Below are 25,477 nucleotides of genomic sequence, written 5' to 3'. Positions count from 1 at the left end.
GTGGAAAATAGAAAGGACTTGCTTCCCTTAGTTGGGGGTTAGCAGTGGGAGGAGGGCGGAGTTGAGAAAACATGGGAGTTTAGATTAAGGTGACTAGTAGAAGGATTAGAGGTGTGCTGATATTTTACTTGGGAGGTTAGTGAGTGTTTAGAACTCAGTTATTGAAAGGGTGGCAAATATATGTCTTGCTCCAACAATAATGTCCCTGAATATGAATTTGAAGACACTCGACCCACAGGCCATGATCAAGTACTGGAAGCACTGTGTTTTGCATCTTGGCCCAGGAAGACCGCTGCTTTGTTCAAGCTGTATTGATGTGTATGGTTGAAGAGCAATTAAGCTTGAACCTAAGATAGAAGTTAAGATATGTTGAGTAACGTTCCTTTAACTTATGCACTATGGGGATAAATAGCCTCCTACTATGTCATAAAGTTTCTTTGATGTCTATAATAGCATCTTAGTCAGTCATATAGTAAACCAGGGGTCTTCAGATCCACAGAGTCTGTTCCTGACATCATTAAAGTTCAAAGTTCAAAGTAAATTTTATTATCAGAGTAAATATATGTCACCATATACAACTCTGTGATTCATTTCTCTGTGGGCAGACTCAGCAAATCTACGCTACTACAGCATTGGCAAAAGATCAACCGAAGACAACATACTGTACAAACGCAAATATTAATAGCAGTAAATAGCAAGAACATGAGATAATGAGATTACGAGTACTTAAAGTTAGATCATGGACTGTGAGGAACATCTCAATAATGGGGCAGTCACATACAAAGATTTTGTAATTTGCAAAAATCATTTATTCATACTCACAGATTTTGGACTTACCTACCAATAAGGCAACAATAATTTAAATCAAACAACCTTTGCAAACTTTTAAGCCATCTAATTTAAGAAGGAAAAGTGAATAATACCTCATCTGGCATGGAATTACCTCAAGCTCTGGTCTGATAGAATTAGCTTGGACATTGAAAAACGACACACAATGGAATGATTATCCACCAAAAATAATAATTTTGTTTCTATTTGCTTTTCAGATAAGAAATCATTAAATAAATTTTTCATAAATTCTTGTAAATAGACAAGGTGTGCACTTACTTATGCAATATAAAATCATGAGCAACGGGAAAGTGGCAATGATGACATGCCTTTTAGTTAATCTTTGACTCGTGCCAAGCAGGTACAAGCTACTTAAAATGTGCATTACAATTAATAGCCAACCATCCTTAAGATGTCAGATGGTCAGGTTTAAAGCTGAACATGACCAAGAAGAAAAAGTAGGAAAAAGTTGTTTGAAACCTCGGTTAAAGAAGTAAGGTTTCCAGAACCCTTTGAGGACTGGGATGGGGCAAAAATATGACAGCAGAGTTACAAAGTGTCTGTATTGAGCAGGGAAAAGCTTTGCTGTTGAAGGAAAATGGAAGCTGACACAAAAAGTGAAAAAGGTGTACATGTAGAGAAGTTGCAGAAGTGGGAAGGAAGAAAGCTATGGAGGGATATGTAGTTGAGAGTTTTGAAGGGTTTTATCTTGGGATCAAGGAACAATTAGAAATCAAGCAAAGAAAATAGTAGAATTCTCTGTGGACTTGCTGCAGGTAATACAATTCTACATCTATGTGACTTCAGTGGGATGAAGCCATAGAAATCAACATTCAGGCCATAGCTCAATCTGATCATTTTAGTTGTACCTTGAGAGTGGGGAGAGATCAAGAAAGGAAACTTGATTTGCAGGTGCAGGAGGCTATCAAGAGGCTGAATGGGATGTTGGCCTTCATTGCTAGAAAGATTGAATTTAAGAGCAGGGAGGTTATGCTGCAACTGTACAGGATACTGATGAGGCCACATCTGGAGTACTGTGTGCAATTCTGGTCTCCTTACTTGAGGAATGATATACTGGCTTTGGAGACAGTGCAGAGGAGGTTCACTAGGCTGATTTCCAGAGATCAATTGGTTGTCTGGGACTATACTCACTGGAACTCAGAAGAATGAGAGGGGATCTTATAGAAACATATAAAATTATGAAAGGGATAGTTAAAGTAGAGGCAGGAAAGTTGTTTCCACTGGTAGGTGAGACTAGAACTAGTGGACATAGCCTCAAGATTCGGGGGAGTAAATTAAGGATGGAGATGAGGAAGAACTGATTTTCCCAAAAAGTGCTGAATCTGTGGAATTCTCAGCCCAATGAATGAGCGGAGGCTACTTCAGCAGATATATTTAAGACAAGTTTGGATAGATTTTTGCATTGTAGGGGAATTAAGGGTTATGGGGAAAAGGCAGGTAGATGGAAATGAGTACATGGTCAGATCAGCCATGTTGACGGGCCAGATGGCTGAATCCTGCTCCTATTTCTTATGTTATGTTAAAGAATCAGAATCAGAATCAGGTTTATTATCACCGGCATGTAACGTGAAATTTGTTAACTTAGCAGCAGCAGTTCAATTCAATACATAATACAGAAAAAACTCACAAAATAAAATAATAATAATAAATAAGTTAATCAATTACTGTACATGTATATTGAATAGATTAAAAATCATGCAAAAACCAGAAATACTATATATTTTTTAAAAAGTGAGTTTGTGTCCAAGGGTTCAATGTCCATTTAGTAATCGGATGGCAGAAGGGAAGAAGCTGTTCCTGAATCTCTGAGTGTGTGCCTTCAGGCTTCTGTACCTCCTACCTGATGCAAACAGTGAGAAAAGGGCATGCCCTGGGTGCTGGGGGTCCTTAATAATGGACACTGCCTTTCTGAGACACCGCTCTTTGAAGATGTCCTGAGTACTTTGTAGGTTAGTACCCAAGATGTGCCGACTAAATTCACAACCCTCTGCAGCTTCTTTCGGTCCTGTGCAGTAGTGCCCCCCCACCATACCAAACAGTGATGCAGCCTGTCAGAATGTTCTCCACGGTACATCTATAGAATTTTTTGGGTGTATTTGTTGACATACCAAATCTCTTCAAACTCCTAATAAACCATAGACGTTGTTTTGCCTTCTTTATAACTGCATCACTATGTTGGGACCAGGTTAGATCCTCAGAGATCTTGACACCTAGGAACTTGAAACTACTCACTCTCTCCAATTCAGATCCCTCTATGAGGATTGACATGTGTTCCTTGTCTTACCCTTCCGGAAGCAGCTCTTTCATAGTACTGACGTTGAGTGCCAGGTTGTTACTGTGACACCACTCAACTAGTTGGCATATCTCACTCCTGTATGCCCTCTCGTCACCACCTGAGATTCTTCCAACAATGGATGTATCATCAACAAATTTGTAGATGGTATTTGAGCTATGCTGAGTCACACAGTCATGTGTATATAGAGAGTAGAGCAGTGAGCTAAGCACACGCCCGTGAGGTGTGCCAATGTTGATCATCGGCGAGGAAGATATACTATCACCAATCTGCACAGATTGTGGTCTTCTGGTTAGGAAGGCGAGGATCCAATTGCAGAGGGAGGTACAGAGGCCCAGGTTCTGCACCTTCTCAATCAGGATTGTGGGAATGATGATATTCAATGCTGAACTATATTTGATGAACAGCATCCCAACATAGGTGATTGTGTTGTCCAGGTGGTCCAAAGCCAAGCAAAAATAGCAAAGAATTATTGAGCACATTTTGCACCCTCAAGATGCCTAAAATATTTCGCACAATCATTAGTGACAAATATAACATCAACATTGCAAAAAACATAACATATATAGTTAATGAAATGGACAACTAATATTGTAATTTAATGTTAAGGAATCAAAGCTGTCTTTGATGTTAAGAGAATGCCTAATTATGTCAGCCAGCTCTAAAACTTTAATGATATTTCTCCATATCATTGCATTCTTAAAGATGTGCCTTCTAGTACTGCAGCAAACGAGTACCAACTTCAATTGCATGCTCAAGCTGCTAAATGTAATTTGAATCTATAGGTGGTGACCATTACAGAAACTTGGATGGCTCAGGGCAGGAATGGTTACTTTAGTGCCAGGCTTTAGATGATTCAGAAAGGACAAGGATGGAGGCAAAAGAGTTGGGGGCGTGCCACTGTTGATCAGAGATAGTGTCAGGGCTGCAGGAAAGGAGGAAGACATGAAAGGATTGTCTACGGAGTCTCTGTGGGTGGAAGTTAGGAACAGGAAGGGGTCAATAACTCTACTGGGTGTTTTTTAAAGACCACCCAATACTAACAGGGATATCAAGGAGCAGTTAGGGAGACAGATTCTGGAAAGGTGTAATAATAACAGGGTTGTCAAGGTGGTAGACTTTAATTTCCCAAATATCGATTGGAATGTCCCTAGAGCAAGGGGCTTAGATGGTGTGGAGTTTGTTATGGTGTTCAGGAAGGTTTCTTAACACAATATGTAGATAAGCCAACAAGAAGAGAGGCTCTACTTGATCTAGTATTGGGAAATGAACCTGGTCAGGTGTCAAATCTCTCAGTTGGAGGACATTTTGGAGATAGTGATTACAATTCTATCTCCTTTACCATAGCATTGGAGAGGGATAGGAACAGAAAAGTAAAGAAAGCATTTAATTGGAGTAAGGGGAAGTATGAGGCTATCAGGCAGGAACTTGGAAGCATAAATAGGTAACAGATGTTCTCAGGGAAATGTATGGAAGAAACGTGACAAATATTCAGGGGATATTTGTGTGGGTTTCTGCATAGGTTCATTCCAATGAGACAGGGAAAGGATGGTAGGGTACAGGAACCGTGGTGTACAAAGGCTGTTGTAAATCCAGTCAAGAAGAAGATAAGAGCTTATGAAAGGTTCAAAAAAAAACTAGATAATGATAGAGATCTAAAACATTATAATGCTAGCAGGAAGGAGCTTGAGAAAGAAATTAGGAGAGCCAGAAGGGGCCATGAGAAGGCCTTGGCAGACAGGATTAAGGAAAACCCCAAGGCATTCTACAAGTATGTGAAAAGCAAGAGGATAAGACGTGAGAGGATAGGTCCAATCAAGTGTGACAGTGGAAAAATGTGTATGGCACCAAAGGAGATAGCAGAGGTACCTAATGAGTACTTTGCTTCAGTATTCACTACGGAAAAGGATCTTGGCGATTGTAGGGATGACTTACAGCAGTCTAAAAAACTTGAGCAAGTAGGTATTAAGAAAGAGGATGTGCTGGAGCTTTTGGAAAGTATCAAGTTGGATAAGTCGCTGGGACCGGACGAGATGTACCCCAGGCTACTGTGGGGGGTAAGGGAGGAGAATGTTGAGCCTCTGGCGATGATCTTTGCATCATCAATAGGGTCGGGAGATGTTCCGGAGGATTGGAGGGTTGCGGAAGTTGTTCCCTTATTCAAGAAAGGGAGTAGAGATAACCCGGGAAACTATAGACCAGTGAATTTTACTTCAGTGGTTGGTAAGTTGATGGAGAATATCCTGAGAAGAAGGATTTATGAACATTTGGTGAGGCATATTATGATTAGGAATAGTCACCATGGTTTTGTCAAAGGCAGGTCGTGCCTTACAAGCCTGATTGAATTTTTTGAGAATGTGGCTAAACATACTGATGAGGGTAGAGCTGTAGATGTAAGGCTTATTGAGAAAGTAAGGAGGCATGGGATCCAATGGGACATTGCTTTGTGTATCCAGAACTGGCTTGCCCACAGAAGGCAATGAGTGGTTGTAGACAGGTCATATTCTGCATGGAGATTGGTGACCGGTGGTGTGCCTCAGGGATCTGTTCTGGGACCACTACTCTTTGTGATTTTTTTTTAATGACCTGCATGAGGAAGTGGAGGGATGGGTTAGTAAATTTGCTGATGACACAAAGGTTGGAGGTGTTGTGGATAATGTGGAGAGCTGTCAGAGGTTACAGTGGGACATTAATATGGTGCAAAACTGGGCTGCAAAGTGGCAGATGGAGTTCAACCCAGATAAGTGTGAGGTGGTTCAGTTTGGCAGGTTACATATGATGGCAGAATATAATATTAATGGTAAGACTCTTGGCAGTGTGGAGGATCAGAGGGATCTTGGTGTCCAAGTCCATAGGACACTCAAAGCTGCTACGCAGGTTGACTCTGTGGTTAAGAAAGCATACAGTGCATAGGCCTTCATCAATCGTGGGATTGAGTTTAGGAGTCGAGAGGTAATGTTGCAGCTATATAGGACCCTAGTCAGATCCCACTTGGAGTACTGTGCTCAGTTCTGGTCGCCTCGCTACAGGAAGGATGTGGAAACCATAGAAAGGGTGCAGAGGAGATTTACAAGGACATTGTCTGGATTGAGGGGAATGCCTTATGAGAATAGGTTGAGTGAACTTGGCCTTTTTTCCTTGGAGTGATGGAGGAGGACAGGTGACCTGATAGAGCTGTATAAGATGATGAGAAGCTTTAAACGTGTAGATAGTCCAAGGCTTTTCCCCATGGCTGAAATGGCTAGCACAAGAGGACACAGTTTTAATGTACGAACAAGCTGGATGAACTCAGCAGGTCGGGCAGCATCTATTGAAAGGAGCATTCAACATTTTGGGCTGAGAGCCTTCGTCAGGACTGAAGAAGGAGGGGGCAGGGGCCCTATAAAGAAGGTGGGGGGAGGGGGAAGGTGCAGGTGAAAAACCAATCAGAGGAAAGATCAAGGGGTGGGGGAGGAGAAGCAGAGAGGGGATAGGCCAGAGAGGTGAAAAAGGAATGCAAGGGGAAAGCACTATGGGTAGTAGAAGAAGGCAGAATCATGAGAGAGATAATAGGCAGCTAGAAGAGGAGGCAGAGTGAAAGTGTGATAGGGGAAGGGAGAGGGAGGGGATTACTGGAAGTTGGAGAATTCGATGTTCATACCAAGGGGCTGGAGACTACCCAGACGGTAGATGAGGTGTTGCTCCTCCAACCTGAGTTTGGCCTCATCATGGCAGTAGAGGAGGCCATGTATGGACATATCCGAATGGGAATGTGAAGGAGAGTTCAAGTGGGTGGCAACCGGGAGATCCTGTCTGTTGTGGCGGATGGAGCGGAGGTGCTCGACAAAGTGGTCTCCCAATCTGCATCGGGTCTCGCTGATGTAGAGGAGGACGCACCAGGAGCACTGGATGCAATAGATTACCCCAACAGACTCACAAGTGAAGTGTTGCCTCACCTGGAAGGACTGTTTGGGGCCCTGAATGGCGGATTTAATGTGCTTGGAAGGAGGTACAGAGGAGATGTCAGAGGTAAGTTTTTTACACAGAGAGTGGTGAGTGCATGGAATGGGCTGCCAGTGATGGTGGTGGAGGCAGATAGGACAGGATCTTTTAAGAGACTCCTAGACAGGTACACAGAGCTCAGAAAATCAGCGGGCTATGGGAAACACTAGGTAATTTCTTTTTTTTGTAATTTATTTTTTTATTGAAGTTCATCAAACAAACATTTCCATAAGATGTATTTCAGACATTGTACATATATATCATATAATCATATATATCACAAAATCTCCACAAAGTATTTATCTGGGGTATACACTTATAGAAAAGATTGGAAAGAAAAAACAAGCAAAAGGAAAGAACTATTGACAAGTAGGGAGTGATCTTTTTTTAACAACAGATTCATTGATTTGTGAGAATAAAATCAGGCCTATGAGGCATTATGTAGTTAAACCATTTTTCCCAGTATGAATCAAATTGTTCCAGCTTATGATTAACAGAGGCTGTTATCTTCTCCATTTTGTAAATGTCCATTGTAATTTCCATCCATGTATTTAAAGTTGGGCTAACCATTTCCTAGTAAGAGTCTTTTTACCAGCCACCAACAGTATATTCATTAAATATTTATCTCTTTTCAACCATTCTTGAGGTATATATCCAAAATATATGGTCTTACTCTCCAAGGGTATTTCACATTTAAAGATGTCTTGTAGGGCATTGTGTATCCCCCTCCAATAGTTTTTGATAACAGGGCAGACACAAAAAATATGATAATGATTTGCATTTTGATTTCCACAATTTCTCCAGCAAACAGGGAGGTTACTATCATAATGGGATTTCTGAGAGGGTGTAATAAAATATCTTATCAAGTTTTTCCATCCAAGCTCCCTCCATTTCTGTGAACTGGTACACTTCCATTGATATCTCCATATTGTTGTCCATTCTTCCTCAGATATAATTATCCCTCCTTCTCCCATTTTGTTTTAATGTATGAAGTCGAATGTGTTTTAAGATTTGACAACCCCTTGAAATGATTCTACTACCATTATCTGAATTAAATGCTTTTCTAAAGAGCTCTATCAAGCATGTATTTGCCTTGGTTACATTTTTAAGAGTCTTATTAACATATTGTCGCATCTGTAAATACCGATAAAAATCTTGTTTTTCTAATAAGTGTTTCTCTTTAAGCATTTCAAAACTGAACAGTGTTCCTTCTTTCATTATGTTGCAAAGAACTGTTATTCCTTTAGCTGTCCAGTCCTTAAATCTAGCATCCAAATTATTTGGTGTAAAATCAGAGTCATATTCACACCATTTAAGAATTGCAATATCTCCCTCTAGATTATATTCTTTTATAGTAGTTTTCCATATTTTAAGAGTCAATTTCACCCATGGGTTATCAATAGTATTTATGTACCTTTGCAGGTTGTTATCAGCCAAAATTGCTTGTATGGGGATGGGAAGTACCCGCTCCTCAATGTTTTTCAATTGAGCGTCATATGATGGGTTGCACCAACATATCACAGCTCTGAACTGTGCTGCAAAATAATAATCTCTAAGAGAAGGCAAGCCCCATCCCCCCTTTTCCTTTGCCAATTGCAAAGTTTTGAGACGAACTCTAGGCCTTTTACCCTGCCAAATATACCTTGATAGCATCTTGTTCCATTCATTGAATTGATTTTGATTAATCTCTATTGGTAGGGTCTGAAAGAGATATAACAGTAACAGCCTGGGCAGTATATTCATTTTAATAGACTCAATCCTTGAACTGAGACTGAAAAAAGGAATCAGGCTCCATCTTGCCACATCTTCCTTAATTTTTTTATATAGTGGCTGATAATTACATTCTGATAATTTTGCCAAATCTTTTGGCATATTGATGCCCAAATATTTGAAAGACTCTGTGTGCCATGCCCAGGGGTATTGACTTTCAATTTCTCTTGGTGGGCTATAGTAATATGAAAGTAATTGGGTTTTATCTATGTTGATCTTCTATCCTGATAATTGACCATATTGTTCAAAGGATTGCATCAATTTAGGTAAAGAGTATGTTGGTTGACCTAGACAGATCAAAATATCATCCGCATAACAAGCCAATTTATGCTCTGTCCCTTTAATAGTAATTCCCCTGATATCTTCATTTTGTCTGATGTTCCAGATATAGCGTGAAGAGTAGTGGTGACCATGCACAACCCTGTCTCATGCCCCTTTCTAGGGTAAGACTATTTGATAAATATCCATTGATTTTAATCCTAGCAGTAGGATTGTCATATAGTGTCTGTATAGTTTTAATAATTGTGTCTTGGAAACCAAATCTATGTAAAACTCTATAAAGAAAATTCCAATTAACCGAATCAAATGCTTTTTCAGCGTCCACGCTTATCACTATTGCTTTGATTTTATTTTTTTGTATATGATCCATAATGTGAAGTGTCCTTCGTATATTGTCTTGAGTCTGGCATTGTCGTATAAAACCTGTCTGATCATTCCGTATCAGTATGGGTAGAAACTCGTCTAATTGTTTGGCCATGCTGGAGGTAAATAACCTATAATCTACATTAAGAACGGATATTGGTCTAAATGACCCGCATTCCATTTTATCCTTGCCTTCTTTCGGTATAGCTGAGATTATTGTTTCCTTCCAACTGGGTGGCATTTGTGCCTTTTTTAGAGCCCAGTTCAGCGTGGGGAGTAAAACAGGAATTAACTCATTTTTAAATTCTTTGTACCACTCTGCTGTATAACCATCTGATCCTAGTGACTTGCTTAATTTAAGCCTGCTAATTGCAGCTTTTAATTCAACTTCAGTTATGTCAGCAGTCATCCTTCTATTTAGTTCTTTGCTTAAAGTGGGTAACTCTAGAGAATTCAAGAAGGTGTCAATTTGGGTTATGCTTCCCCCTGGAACTTTGGAATATAGCATTTTGTAAAACACTTCAAAAGCTTCTTGAATTTCACTTAGCTTATTTTTTATCATTTTCGTTCTTGGGTCCCTAATTCTATGAATTTTATTTTCTGCTATCTTTTCTTTCTGTTTTCACACCAGTATTTTCATAGATTTTGATCCACTTTCATAATGTCTCTGTTTCAGAAACATTAAATTTTTCCTGATTTCTTGCGTAGCCAAATTATTTATTTCATTCCTAATTCTTTTAATTTCCCTTAATGTATCCTGTGCCAAATTCAATTTGTGTTTTTTCTCTAGTTCCTTCAGCCTATTTTGTAATTCCTCTAACGTCTTATTCCTTATTTTTTCTTATATGAAGATATCGCTATAATTTTCCCTCTTAAGACCGCCTTCAGCGTATCCCATAAAATGGGAGGTGAAACCTGTCCATTATCATTAAACTCTAAGTAGAGACCAATTTCTTTTTTAAATTCTTCCTTAAAGTACGGATCATTGAGTAGACTTGAATTTAGTTTCCAAATAGTATTCTTTGGTTGTTGGTCAAAATCAACAGATAAATATATAGGTGCATGGTCACTTACATCTATTGTCCCAATTCCACAGGTGTTTATTGTGTCTTCGTCTTTTCCAAATGTTATGAAATAGTCTATTCTTGTATATACAGAATGTGAAGCAGAATAGTGAGTGTAATCCCTTCTGTCAGGGAAAAGGTCCCTCCATATATCAATTAAACCAACATCCTCAAAAAGTGTATTAACTTTCTTATGTAAAGATTTTGTTTCATAGGTTTTTCTATTGGCAGAGTCTAAGTTTGGTTGTAATTGTAAATTTAAGTCTCCCCCACATATCAGGAGACCTTCTGTTTCCGTTACCATAATATCAGTAATTTTCTGAAAGAAACCAATATCACTTCCCGGGGGTGTGTATATATTCAATAGAGTAACTGAATTGCCATCTATTTTCCCCTTACCAGAATATATCAAAATTTAGCTTAGTTGAGATAAGAATAGCAACTCCTCTCCTATGTCCTGATTTATATGAGGAGAAAAACAGATTAGTGAAGCCCATTCTCTTTAGTTTTTTATGCTCATTATCACTTAAATGAGTTTCCTGTAAATATACTACATGGGCTTGTTCTTTTTTCATTTTAGATAAAATTCTCTTACGTTTGATTAGATTTAATAGCCCATTTACATTAAAAGAAATGAATTTTACCTTGTTCTTAGACATCTGTATTTATCTGTCAATGTATCATTGAAATTAGAATAAAACTTAATTGATCTACTCCCTGAACAAATAAGAACCAAGAAACTCAAATAATAACAAAAATGGCAACAAACATGTGATTCCAAGGCTGAGGTCTCTAGTAAATGACCCTGCGTTGAGCTAAAGGAAATGTCTAGCTGTGGGGGATAATCCCTCCTATTTGTGAGTTGAGAGCCCCCATTGCAATATTCATAAAAGTTAGCGAACAAATCCATTACACAGAAAAGATTTCCCTGTGTACTCTTCCTATATAAACATATATATATACATACATATACACACACACACACACACACACACACACACACCCATATATATATGTATTCTCATTTTGGTGGGGAAAAAGGAGTAAGTGAGCAAATAAAGAATAACAACTAAGTAATATAAAATCCACATTATAATAAGTATTTCTCAAGATAGGTATATCACCGTGTACTTTTGCTTCTCTTTAGCTTTTCAACATTTTTAAAGTTAGCCAAACCTTATGGCTCTTCTGAAGGGGGTGAGGACTGTCTTTGGAAAACTCCTGGTCTCTTCCTGATATGTTTCCCTCGACCTCCTCCCGTCTCCTGCTTTCTCGATTCTCGCACTATTTCCCAAGCGGAGTGGGACAATTCCTCAGCCAGGCTTTCCTTTGTTTTGGTCACGCTGACGGGCAACCCTCTGGCCTTCATGTCTGTAGTCACCTCTTCCATTGTCTGGTACAACCGCGTCCCGTTGTCATAAAACACTTGAAGTTTAGCAGGGTACGGAGTTTGAAATCTAATCTTATTTTGCTTTAATACTCGCTTTACTTCGGAGTATTCTTTGCGTTTCTGGAGGACCGCGGGGGGGGGGGGTAATCTTGGTCGAAATATATTAATTTATCCTCTAAAAACACTCTCTTCTTACCCCAGGCCCTTCGTAAAATCTCCACGTTGGTGCTGTACCGAAGGAATTTAATTATTATTGAGCGTGGCTTTCTATCCTGGGTAGGTTTTGGGACTAACGCACGGTGGGCTCTTTCGACTTCCAGCTTCATAGCTGGGGGAAGATCCAACGCGTACCGCAGTAACTTTCCGACAAACTCCGTCATAGATGAGCCCTCCGTTCCTTCGGGAACGTTGTAGATTCTGATATTTTTCCGCTGTGATCTTCCCTCCAGGTCAAGCAGTTTACCTTCTTAGTAATGTATTATTTTTATTGTCTTGCTCAGTATCCGTTCCACATTTTGAACGCGATCTTCCATCTTCTCAATGCAAGTCTCTGCCACCGCTATCTTTTGATTAACGCTGGCGAGCTCTGCCTTAATATCACAGAGCTGCTGCTTTATATCTTTCTGGACCTCCATTATTTCTTTCAGGATTTCGAAGACATTTGCCACTTCGTCTGAACGAGGCCCAGCAGCCGCCTCACTCGCACGTGGTCAGGTTGGAGAGCCGCTCACTGCACTCCTCTCAGACGCAGGCTCCGCAGTGTCACTTTTTTTATTTCCATTTCTTCTCCCCATTCTTGCCCCTCTTTTCAGTTCAAATATTTTTCAAAAAATATTATATTTGACGGGTTAATGGGGCTTAATACGCATTTTTCTGGAGGAGCTAGTGACTTAAACTGCCATTCTCGATGATGACGTCACCAGAACCTCAACCCTAGATAATTTCTAAGGTAAGAATGTGTTCAGCACAGCTTTGTGGGCCGAAGGTCCTGTATTGTGCTATAGGTTTTCTATGTTCCCGTGTTTCTATGTTAAAATTTTGCAGACTGATTTGGGCCCCTTGACTATCATTAGAATGTTTACTGTATCCAGTCAATGAGTAAGCGCCCAGCATATGCTAATTGAGGGAAACTTGGACAAGGGGAATTCACATAAACTTTTCATTCTGAACAATTTGCAGATAAGTTTTTATTAATACACAGTGTTGTATCTGGGATAAATAGCAGGACAACTGCTATTATATATTAGCAGTGTTAGTGGGACCACCACGTGTTAGTCCCAAATCCTACCCAGGATAGGAAGCCACGCTCAATAATAATTAAATTCTTTTGGTACAGCACCAAGGCGGAGATTCTATGAAGGGCCTGGGGTAAGAAGAGAGTGCTTTTAGAGGATAAATTAATATATTTCGACCAAGATTACCTCCCCCCCGCGGTTCTCCAGAATCGCAAAGAATACTCCGAAGTAAAGCGAGTATTAAAGCAAAATAAAATTAGATTTCAAACTCCGTACCCTGCTAAACTTCAAGTGTTTTATGACAACTGCTTTTGTAACATGTGTTTTATGGATAGCATCAGCCCATGACAATAGTTAATTTGTTAATACTGCCACGCCTCTATGGATTGTTTTTTGTGACTCTCCTCTGGCTTGTGTTGTAACAGTTATTGGTGAAGAGCGTTACAGAGGGAAGCTATTGGAAAGAATGCAGCTGTACAGTGCCAATTAGCCTCATTAGATGCTGCGTGCATAAAGAACTTTTCCTGATAGAACAAATTGCTAGCTATTTCCAGTATCTCGGAGAGTGAATAATGGAGGTACTTTCAGTTATACCAGGTAATGAAATTATGTAATTTGAATGTTCCTCCTGGAATCAGAATACTGGACTTCACACTTGATGCCTCCCAATAGAGAACACGTGGACATGCATCAAGAGACAGCAAGTTATGTGATTTGAACGAGATGGAGAACAAATGTACAAATGAAAGACGCCCATTCCACTGGATTTCTTGGCAAGTAACCTGCTTAAATAATGGAGGGAGTGAAAGAAAGAATTCACACTGAGTTGACTATGATAGACGAAACAGAGCAAAAAAAAGCGTAATGATATTATTGTATCTCAGGAGTCACTTAAGCAGAGAACTGGACCATAGCAGAACATCCTCAAATGAACCCCGAGGGAACGCACTAAATGCATTTCAAACACATTACAAGCCATCCATAAATAAAACAGTTGATTGTTTCCAGGTTTCTACATGCAACCTGAAACAGGGCGAATCCTTTGGTACTCTCGTAACAGAGCAAAGAATGTTGACAGATAATAGCACTTACGTATATTTGAAGGATCTGCTCACAGGTTGGATTGTTAGTCAAACACAGGAATCCAATAATGTTGGAGTTAGACAGGTTTAACTCATGAACACGGAACACTAAACTAGCAATGTCGGGTCACCAACGGAAAGAAGTACTTGCCATGAAGTGTGAGAGATAAGGCAGAGAGGGATAAGAAGTCCAACTTTTCGATGATATTGTGGACTAATACATGTAAAATACATGTGAGAAAGATAGGACACAATGTCACTTGGAAAATTATTCCGAGAACTGATGCACAGCGAAATGGACATTGAAAGTCCATAGAGGGGGTGAGATGATCTGTGCAGTAGCTGGGATAGGGTGCAACTCAGAGTGCTGGTTATTAACAAGTGGGACATTGTGTCCTTGTCAAAGGCTTTACCTTTGTACCCCTGTGTCCACACCTCAGTGAGTTCCATTCCTGTCACGACACCCAGCTCTTCTTCCATCACAGCCATCCCTCAGCCTACTTCTTTGACGAGAATTACCCTCCCCACACTGATAACCCATTCTCCCATCTCCAGCCCTGCTCATCTTCTTGGAAGCCCAGCTTTGGTCTTCTGCCATATTATATTGATTCAATATAAGCAATCACCTCATAAGTTCAAATTGTGGTAGACTGAGAAGACAAGAATCTATCTTGTCCTTGTAGGGTACCAATCAATACTCTTAGAACAATAGTCTTTGTGCCCTTGGACGTGAAGGTACATCCTTCCTGCCTTCTGTATTTCCTGCTTGATCTTCCAAGAAGAAAAAACTTAATTATTCCAGGACTATGAAAGAAGAGCAGGAGAAAATGTTTTCCCTTCTTAAATCTAGAAGTGAATGGGATCAGAATCAGAATCACGATCAGAATTAGGTTTAATACCATTGGCATATGTCATGAAATTTGTTGTTCTGAAGCAGTAGTACAGTGCAATACGTAAAAAAACTATAAATTACAAGAAATATACAGTGTGCACATATTTTTTAAAATAAATTGGTAGTGCAAAATGAGAGTGAAACATAGTGTTGGTTGGTTCATTCATTATCCATTCAAAAATCTAATGGTGGAAGGAAGAAATTGTTCCTGAAATATTGAGTGTGTGTCTTCAGGCTCCTGTATCTCCTCCCTGATGGTAGCAATGGGAAGAGGGCATGTCCTAGGTGATGGGGGTCCTTAATGATGGATGTACCTTGTTGAGCCACCGCCTTTTGAAGAGGTCCTCAATGCTGGAGAGGCTAGGGCCTTTGATCGAGCTGGCTGAGTTTGCAACCCTCCGCAACTTTTTCCAATCCTGTGCAGTCTCCCCATTATGTCAGACGGTGATGGACTCAGATAGAATGCTCTCCATGGTACATCTGTAGAAATTTGCTAGGGTATTTGGTGACATACCAAATCTCCTCAAAATCCTAATGAAATCTAGCCAGCGTTGTGCTTTCTTTGTAATTGTATCAATATGTTAGGCCCGGGATAGATCTTCAGAGATGTTAACACCCAGGAACTTGAAACTGCTCACCCTTTCAATTGCCGATCTCTCAATGAGGACTGGAATGTGTCCCTTTGACTTCTCCTTCCTGAAGTTCATAGTCAATTCCTTAGTCTTACTCTCATTGAGTGCAAGGTCGTTGTTGCAACATCTCTCAGCCAGCTGATTAGTTCACTCCTGTAGGCCTCCTCATCACCATTTGTAATTCTGACAACACTGGTGTCATCGGCAAATTTACAGAAGGCACTCCAGCTGTCCCTAGCCACACTGTCCTGGATGTAGAAAGAGTAGAGCAGTGAGATAAGCAGGCATCCTTGAAGTGTGCTTGTGTTGATTGTCAGTGAGGAGAAGATATTATTTCTATATTATTCTATTCTTCCTGATGAGGACGTTAAGGATCCAGTTGCAGAGGGAGGTAACAAGGTCCATGTTTTAAAGCTTGTTTATTAGTACTGAGGGTATGACGGTTTTGAAAGCTGAGCTGTGATAAAAAAAACAGTAGCCTGTTATACAGGTGGTCCAAAGCCAAGTGAAGAGCCAGTGAGGTTGCATCCACTGTAGAGCTATTGTGGCAATTGGCAGATTGCAGGGGGGCTGGCTCCTTGCTTAGACAGGAATTAATTTTGGACTTGACCAACTTCTCAAAGCACTTCATCACAGAAGATATGAGCAAATATCATTGTGTCAACTCACCCTGCTTTTCTTGGGCATTGATATGATTGAGGCAGTTGGGAACATCTGACTGCTGCAGTGAGAGACTGAAGGTGTCCTTGAACATTACCGTCAGTTGGTTGGCACAGGTTTTCCGAGCCCTTCACTGGTTCACCTTCTTGAAAGATGTTCCAATGTCAGCCTGCAAGACAGAGATCACAGGATTGCCAGAGGCTGCAGGGATTCGCACCAGTGCAGTTTTATTCTCCCTTTCAAAGCACCCATAAAAGGCGCTGAGCTCAGCTGGGAGTGAAGCATCACAGCCATTCATGATGTTAGGTTTCACCTTGTAGGAAGTAGTGGCTTGCAAACTCTGCAAGAGCAGATGTGCATCTGATTCCATTTCTAGCTTCAAATGGAATTGTTTTCTTGCTCTTAAAATAGCCTTCAGTAGATTGCACCTGGACTTCTTGCATTGTCTGGATCTTTAGTCTTGAATGCCTCAGTTCCAGCCCTCAGCAGACTATAAATCTCCGAGTTCATTCACAGGTCTTGGTTTGGGTATGTCCAGTACGTTCTTGAAGCCACACACTCATCTACGAGGTCTTGATGATGTCAGTGATAACTGTGGCATATTCACTCAAATTCAAGGATGAATCCCTGAATATTGTCCAGCCAACTGATTCGAGGCATTCCTGTAAGCACTCCCTCACTTTCCTTGACCATACCTCATGGTCCTCACTACTGGAGCTGCAGTCTTCAGACTCTGCCTGTATGCTGGAAGCTTAAGTATACTAGGTGATCATTCTTGCAAAAGGGCAGACGTGGGATGGCTAAGTAAGTGTTTCTGAAGGTAGTATAACGGTGGTCAAGTTGGTTGGCTTTGATTCTACAGGTGATATGTTGATGGCAGTTTTTCAGAGACTTCTTCAAGCTGGACTGGTTGAAATCCCCCGCAGTGATCAGGAAGTTATGCTGTTTTGTGACTGCTGATCACAGTGCTCTGTTCCCACAGTGCCTGCCTGACTTGGGCCAGGGGTGGAATGTACCCAGCTACCAGAATGTTAGGGGTAAATTCCCTCAACCCCAACTACCCCCTCTCCAACTTCAAGAGACTCCACTGTGCTGTCCATGCAATGAGTAGTGAAGGTCTCAGGCTAAAGTGCTGATAACAAAATGGTAGAGGCAAGCAATGTTTCCCTGAATAGTTGACTCCACCGAGTGGGAGAACGTACCTACTGGCTAAGGACAAATGGAGAGCTCAGGAAGCACATGCAGAACGCAAGACCCACAAATCTCCAGAATGGTGCCAACCAAAGCAAGTGTTTCTCTGTCATCAGGACCTTGTGAAAATGGCAGATCAAATCTCTTTCACATCAATAAGAAAATATGTCTGATGACAGGTAAATATTTTCAAGGTATTTGGAGATAGATTTCTTTAAAAAAAACACTTCTCATTCACAAATTCAAAGGGCAGATTGTTAGGTGCATCATCTGTGAGCTTCTGATTATGAGTAATTGACCACAGTTCAGAGCAGACAACTTTGTTATGTTCTGAAACGACTTCAACCACCAGGCAGCATTTCCTACCTTCCTATAGAACATCAGAATGGTAGGAAATGCTGTGAGGGTGGCCTCAGAAATGATGAAGGACAAATCTTTCCAGTTAGGTCTTCATTTGATTATTCTAGCTTTCTACAATGCACTACCACAGGGTGACAAACAGGCCCTTGCAGATCCATGAATAGCCAAGCTACAGCTCTATCCCAACAATAAAAAGGTTGTTTGAAATAGACGTGCATAAAAAGTTTATGAGGCCAACTGGAGATGCTTAAAAGACAGAAATAGTTTTCAATAGAGGTGCTTAGAGTCCTGCCACAGTTAAATGTTGTGGACAAAGTAAAGGTGAGGTTCACACCAGATATACTGTAGCAGAAGACAATTGTGGCTCAATACAAACCACAACCCAGATTATGTGAGGTCAGAACAATGTGTCTCATATTGAAAAAAGAGGTGACATCTTAGGAAGTTCTCAGAAGATGCTTGGCTGACTGCAGCAATTGATGAGATAGTAGAATGTGTACAATTAATCTTGCAGAGCAAAAGTGCTTGAGGAAGGCACAGCAATACAGCAATTAATGCAGATGGAGATGCTACCTCGCAGTTCCAGGAACCCAGGTACAAAATTAAAACTTAGATGCTGTTCGAGGGAATTTGCATATTCACCCTATGACTGCTTGCTTCAACGAATTTCATGGAGGAACAGAGCAGGTCAGGCAGTACTTATGGAGGGAAATAAATGGACAATGTTAGACTATTAGTTGTGCAGATTCTTTCTATCTGAAAATTATGCAACCAATTTTCTTCTGCATTGGAATGTCATTTTTGTAATATTCCTGTTGTTTTTCTGCCTACAAACAGGATGTAATAGACAGAAGAACAAAGGGTATTTTAAAAAATGTCATAGATCAAAATGTTAATTCTAAGCACATAACATTGTTAAAAGACAGAAAGAGTTGGCACACTCAAATATATAGCCAAGGTTATAAAATGTTACAAGATAGAAGTGACGCATTTATTCCATTCTTGTAAATTCCTTTCCTTGTGAAACTTCATGTTCTTCAACATTTCATAAGGCATCAACATCTCAATTCTAAACTTTTGTTTATCATCTGTAAATATTGATTCTTGAGCGAGAACAGTGGATTGCATGCATAATCTCGGAACTACCAGATGTATAGTTGAAATGAATGTCTGCATTTTATTTAATCCTAAACTAAAAATATGGTCTCATTTGTCTGCAATAGCCAATTGACTCTTTGGTAAAACTTTAAATCTGCTTGCCATTTGTCAGACCACATACTTCACAGAAAGCTCTTTAGCTCATCTGGAAACCAAGTTCTATCAAGTTCTTATTAAGCATCATTTCAATTTGCTTTGTCTTCAGATGTATTTGCATGCAGTGATCACACAGAGGGTGTCATTTTAATGAATCATTCTATTGTGTCAGACTTACCCATTTCTATGTTAACTGTAGAGAGAATTAACATTGTTAGTTTTGGAATTCATAAAGTGACAAAGGATTTCATTTATTCAGAATCTTTCCTGATATCAGGACATTCCAACAATCTTCACAGCCAGTGAGAAGCTTTGCAAAGAGTTAGAGAAGGCAGCAGTTAATTTATGCCCAGTGAGATCCCAGAAATGGTCGAGGGATAACGCAGTGTGATAGTTTAGGGGATGGATGCTGGAAGACTTCCTGAAAAAAAAGGTCACCAGAATTCCCTCTATTTGAGAAGATAGATGAATTACTGGGTTTAACAACCCGTATGAAAATAGATGAAGAAAGCACAAAATAGAAAGAACTAAAAGAAGACTCCAGTGTAGAATTGTCTTATGTTCACATGATGAATGTGAAGAATGTGATTCCATGCAGTTTGGGGATCTTGGACTTAAAGTTTGATACTACAAATATAACTTTTTAAAAACCAAAGTTTACCCAACAAAGTCCCATAGCTTTGGCAATGCCTCAGACGCAGACAAACGTGCTAAAAGGTATACTCAAAGAAGCTCATCCATGTACAGTGCACACCTCATGGTCCATCCTCTCTAGAGTTAGAGCTCCAGCTCTCCTTATATTAAGCAATGACTTCACTTCACTGGCCAGAGGTTGTATAAATATGCCAGAGTGTCAAGATTGGAATTCTCAGCTGGATCAAAAAAATGAGTGTTTTCATTAGCTGACCCTAAGCTGAACGGTATTCATTGTATCAGAAAAAGAAAATAACTTCTGTTTTTATAGTACTGTTAATTACCAGTGGAGAGTACTCACTTGCTACCTACTTTCACAACAGCCCAGGATACAGCTGACATCACACTGGACAGATCATGATCAACAAAAAATAAATAAATGAATGTAAGTCAAAAAAGCTGCAAATTCCGGATCTCGAAGGAAACTATAAAAATAGCATTTGGTTGATCCAGAAATAAAACAGAAAGAAAATGAAGTATCATACTAGGTGAAATGTAAATATTCATGATAAAATGATATGTCTTAAGTCAGATGGTTCTGTTCTCAAATCACATTCCCTTCTGATCCTTTTTCAGAGGCTTCTGTGATATTTATTGGATTGGACAGGATTTTGCCCAGTTGAGCATTTGTTAGAGAGATTTAGTTCTAAATAGTGCAATAATGTATATTCATCTTCTTATCCGGGATGTAACAGAAGTGTAGGGATACAGAGATAAACAATGAAACATAGCACTGTATCTGTTTGTTTTGTTCTGCTCTGTCAAAAATGTGAAATGCTGTGGGTTATTCTTTGGAAGAGCCCGAGGCTGTAAACTCATTATTCAACTTCTAAATCTGTTTCCCAACTTCTTAGCACAATTCTCATATCAGAATGAAATCTACTGGAGAACACACCTCAATCTGTTTGCAGTGTGTGATATCAGGTTTCAATAAAATCCTTTGTGAGCTGTGCTGAAGGATATTTTAGAGTTCATTTTAAACAAAGTAACACAAGACACACATTGGCAAACATGTTTATGTAATAATTTTGTACTCACTATGCTTTTTTCAGTTAATGATTAATTTGCCACTTCCATCTTGACTCAACCACGTCCAAAGTGAAGAACAGAATTGTTCTGTACCTTCACTAACTCATTAACAAGTTTATTCCATATTTTTTTAAAAAGTTGAAAGAAACGATCAAAATGATCAAGCATTCTCTCACAGTCAGCTAACTATTTTTCTTCCATGCTCAGGGGGTTGGGGTGGGTGTGATTTTTACTGGGTGGTCTGTCTATTTGGTTTAAATGTGCTTGATCTCACTTTGCAGATGATGCATTATTGCTGAATGGAATAGGCCAACAATAATTTGAAAGCACAGCGAACATCCAAGTACTGTTCAGGCTCACAGGGCCCAGGGGTCATCAGTAATTCAACATTTACTCTAACCTTGTTTAAGTCAAGTATCCAAAATAATAGTTGAGCTATATCCCCACTTATCCACCAGTTCCTATCTGCTATGTGACAACCTCTGTTGGCACTTCAGCTGACAGCCGATGACCTTGGATCGTCTGACTATTTAGATCTGACATTAGGTTGTGCTAAATACTTAATTTCTTTCACATCCTGTTGTCCCATCACAAAATTCTGCAAGTAACATGTCTGGAAGACAGACTGTTTGAACAAGGGCTGATCTTTACAGATGTAAAGAACAGTATAGAATGTGTGTCGAACAAAGAAATTTATTTTGATAAAATAGTTGATTAAAACCTCAGTGCATTAATTTTTTTTTTGTCCCAGCAGATCACACAAACCAATCTTCCATCCTTGGACTCACTTTACACTACACGCTGTCGGAGCAGTGCTGCCAGGATAATCAAGGACATGACCCACCCAGCCAACACACTTTTTGTCCCTCTTCCCTCCGGGACAAGGTTCAGGAGCATGAAGATTCGTACGGCCAGATTTGGGAACAGCTTCTTTCCAACTGTGATAAGACTGCTGAATGGATCCTGACCCAGATCTGGACCGTACCGTCCAAATATCTGGACCTGACTTGCACTACCTTACTTTCCCTTTTCTATTTTCTAATTATGATTTATAATTTAAATTTTTATTATATTTACTTTGATTTGTACTTAAGGGAGCACGAAGAGCAGAAACAAATATCACTGTGATGATTGTATGCTCTAGTATCAATTGTTTGGTGGCAATAAAGTAAAGTCTTTCCTCCAACAATAGGATGGAAAGAACTAACAAACTAAAAATGAGGAGCCATTAATTAATGAAATAAATGAAAACAATGCAGCAAACTTTCTGTCATAAGGAGGAAACTTTATAAAATAATTAAGCTGGAGGGCAAGCATAGCCTAAAAAGTTACTGCCTGGTCCGAATTTCCTTTCGTGTGAAAGGAAATCAGCTTTAACCATTAAAAAAGCAGACTTTTAGCAACACAAGATATACTGCAGATGCTGGTAATCCAAAGCAATATGTACAAAATGCTGAAGGAATTCAGCAGGTCAGACTTTTAGGAATCTGTTCTTTCCATGGCTCAGCTTACTTCAGTTCCTCAGCAAAGAAGTGGCAGTGTTTCTCAATACTGCACAAGACTTCTTTATGAGGATAGAATTTAGTTCCGTTCCACTCACTAGGTATGCAGAATCATTAAAGTGAGTAAAGAAAGCATTTTTAAGTACAGTGAGGAATGTAAATGTCATTTAAATAGTGACAGTATTGGATTTAACCTTTCAGGGCTCACAAAAGCATTTCACCATCATGTTGTTATTTAAAGGAAAAATAGCAAGCATTTAGTATTTTTCTTTCATTGGTCCTGTCCAACATTTCTGCCTCAATCAGAATTAACATAAAAAGCTTAAACAATCATTCATTTCCTCGGTATTTATAGAATTGTGCTACAAAAATTGTTACCACATTTGCCTATGTAATGACAACCACTGCACATCAGTCTTGTGTTCTGTGAAGCTCTTTACAATGTCACCATATTAATTCAAGTTATTCCCCGAGAGAACCCTAATGTAGCAGCCTCTCAAACACCACATGAAAGCATTGTTAAAGGAGGAATCAGGAATGATTTTGATTCATTGTAAGAGATCGTAATAATTCACTGGTATAATAAACAAAGAAAGATGTGTGCTGACTGTATTCAAAAACAAGTACAAAAACGTGACCACTTCTTGCCTCCATAGAAGCTGTTCGACTCGCTGAGTTCCTCCAGCAATTGGAGCAGTTTCTTTTGATCCAGTTTCCAGTATCTGCAGGTTTTGTGTCCTTTTTGTATTTACCACTTACCGTGTGGTCAAAATAATTTCAGTCCTTCCTTACTGGAGTTTGGTCTGTGCATTTTAGTTATTCCACATTTTCAAAAAGGAGGACTTTCAAGTTCTACATGTGACCACCTTCCTCCAGATGTTTTAGTTACCCCGATGTGCAAAAACAAATGTGCTGGAAGAGAAATTAATTGCCCCTGTGAATTGATCTTAGCCTGTAGCTGTATGGTAGAAGCCGATGGGAGCAGACAAGCAAGAAGGGAGAATAACATGAATGGGATTAATGTAAAATTAATGTAATAAGGTGGTTGTTGTCATGAGCACTGAAGGCCTTTGCAGCTTTCTGTAGAGCACCTGGCCTTCTGGGTTCCTCGAGCTTATGTATTTACTATGGTTTGACCTGTTAGGCCTAGCTGCTTGCAGCTTTACCTTGTCAAGCTAATTGCAATTGGTATATGTTTCCCGCATTCTATAATTATTTAAAGGGGACTCTTGTTTAGCTTTTTTTGCAGAATCCTACTGTGTGTTGGGGAATGTTTCGTCTCGCAGTGTCGCTCGGTTGTGCCTCTGATGATCTCAGGGTATTCCTATGTCTATCCTCTTGTTTCCGTCTCTTCATGGGGAGTCGGCTGGGAATCTGCTCCTGGGCTGAGTCGGTGCCAGTGTCCACCGTGACAGAGTGAGTCTGCCGTTCCTCCGCACTCGGGTCCAGTCCTGCGAGCGCATACTGTGACAGGCTGGAGTTCGTCATAGACTTAGTAGGCTGGAAGGTGCTGTGCTATGACACCTTGACCAGGCATACAACAACCCAGTCACCACAGCTGTCAAGTTCCACCTGACCTACCTGTAGCAGAGTCTATGCATGTAGGATTCATTCGTTATCTTCAGAATAACAAATAGAGAGGAACTTTTGCTCTGAATGATAGATGCAAGTCATCAGCAGGCATAAGGTATTGAATTAGAGAGCAGAAAATAGCCAAACTTTACATTTCCAAATAACGTGGCTGCATGGATCTTTAATATTGTCTATCCTAATTTAGTTTTAGCACAGGAAGGACACAAGGGAAAGCTAGGCAATGCATTGAAAGTATTTGAATGAAGACCTGAAAAACTTGTATTAGTTTTGATAAGGTGAGCCCATTATTTCACTTGCTCTCTACCATTGTCACAACCTCTTCCTGTTTGGCAAACTACCAGAACTCGCCTAAAGAATTGTCTAAGCCCATGAAGTCAAATAGTTGTTCTTTAAATGGAGTAGATAAGGAAACTTCCAAACTAGTTGTCAGAGATTAATCTAATTTTATGGATTGGATTTTGCACAGAATTGTTGCATCTCTTTAAACAGTTACTTGGACCCTCAAGTTTCATCACTATGATTTACTGCTCTTGCAGAGACAGCACATACATCAGACTTAAATATTCCTTTGGTCTTTGAACTATTGGAATATCTGGCTAATTATAGGTAGGTAAAAATTTGAATTTGTGGATTACTGTCAGCATCAGCGACGCTTCCAAAACAAACGATCTGCATGCGGGGGTCATTCATATCCTAACAAATAAAATCTTCCCAGTTTAATTTGCGCATTCATGCTACTGGGAAATCAAAATCCATCTCCATGATGCCAATCTTGCCAGAGCTGCAATACCATCTGGGATATCCTGCTTTTCCCCCACCACACACACCCCTCCTCCCTGCCGCCCACTGAGATGCTAATTTATACTGTATTCAATAAGAAAACCTGTTTGTTTCCACATATACTGTATAATATGAATGTTATTGTGATCAACTGAATCTATGATAATCTTCACTTCACTCCAATCTACTCTGTTGTGGTCTGGCCATTCTAAAATTAACTTCTTAGCACAATTTGCATTATATCTATTTTAAAGTGTGCCTCTTTTTCCAAATAAATGAATAGGTGTTGTATTTCATCTCATTTATTCATTTTGAGAGGATATGAAATGTCAACATTGATAAAGACATGGGCATGGCATATTAAAGGTTGCCATAATTCAAATATTTGCATTTCAATAGACCATAAAAATCAGTACTTGGAAGTATTTTGGTAGCTTCTCTAGAGGAAACGTTAGCTTGCTTTCATGGCCACATGTTACACCAGAGTCCTTGCAAAAGCAAATACATTTTCTTAGTCTAGAACCAATGCTTCACCCATTATTAGTAGGGTCACAAGATATCAATATTCCTTTTTGATTACCAGAG

At 39.7% G+C, this 25,477-nt stretch overlaps 1 long non-coding RNA gene across 1 annotated transcript in view; it reads left to right on the top strand.

Moving 5' to 3' along the window:
• Positions 1-25,188, top strand: part of LOC140714595 (uncharacterized) — a 57,123-nt gene extending 31,935 nt beyond the window's left edge. Inside the window, exon 2 of the long non-coding RNA XR_012095946.1 lies at positions 21,772-25,188. This is a non-coding gene — a long non-coding RNA (uncharacterized lncRNA). The remainder of the gene's footprint in view (positions 1-21,771) is intronic.
• The last annotated feature ends 289 nt before the right edge of the window (positions 25,189-25,477 follow it).

This window comes from Hemitrygon akajei, chromosome 22 (genome assembly GCF_048418815.1).
Source record: "Hemitrygon akajei chromosome 22, sHemAka1.3, whole genome shotgun sequence".
Classification (NCBI taxonomy): domain Eukaryota; kingdom Metazoa; phylum Chordata; class Chondrichthyes; order Myliobatiformes; family Dasyatidae; genus Hemitrygon; species Hemitrygon akajei.
Note: the sequence above shows the minus strand (reverse complement) of the source record. Positions and strands in the feature narration are given on the sequence as shown.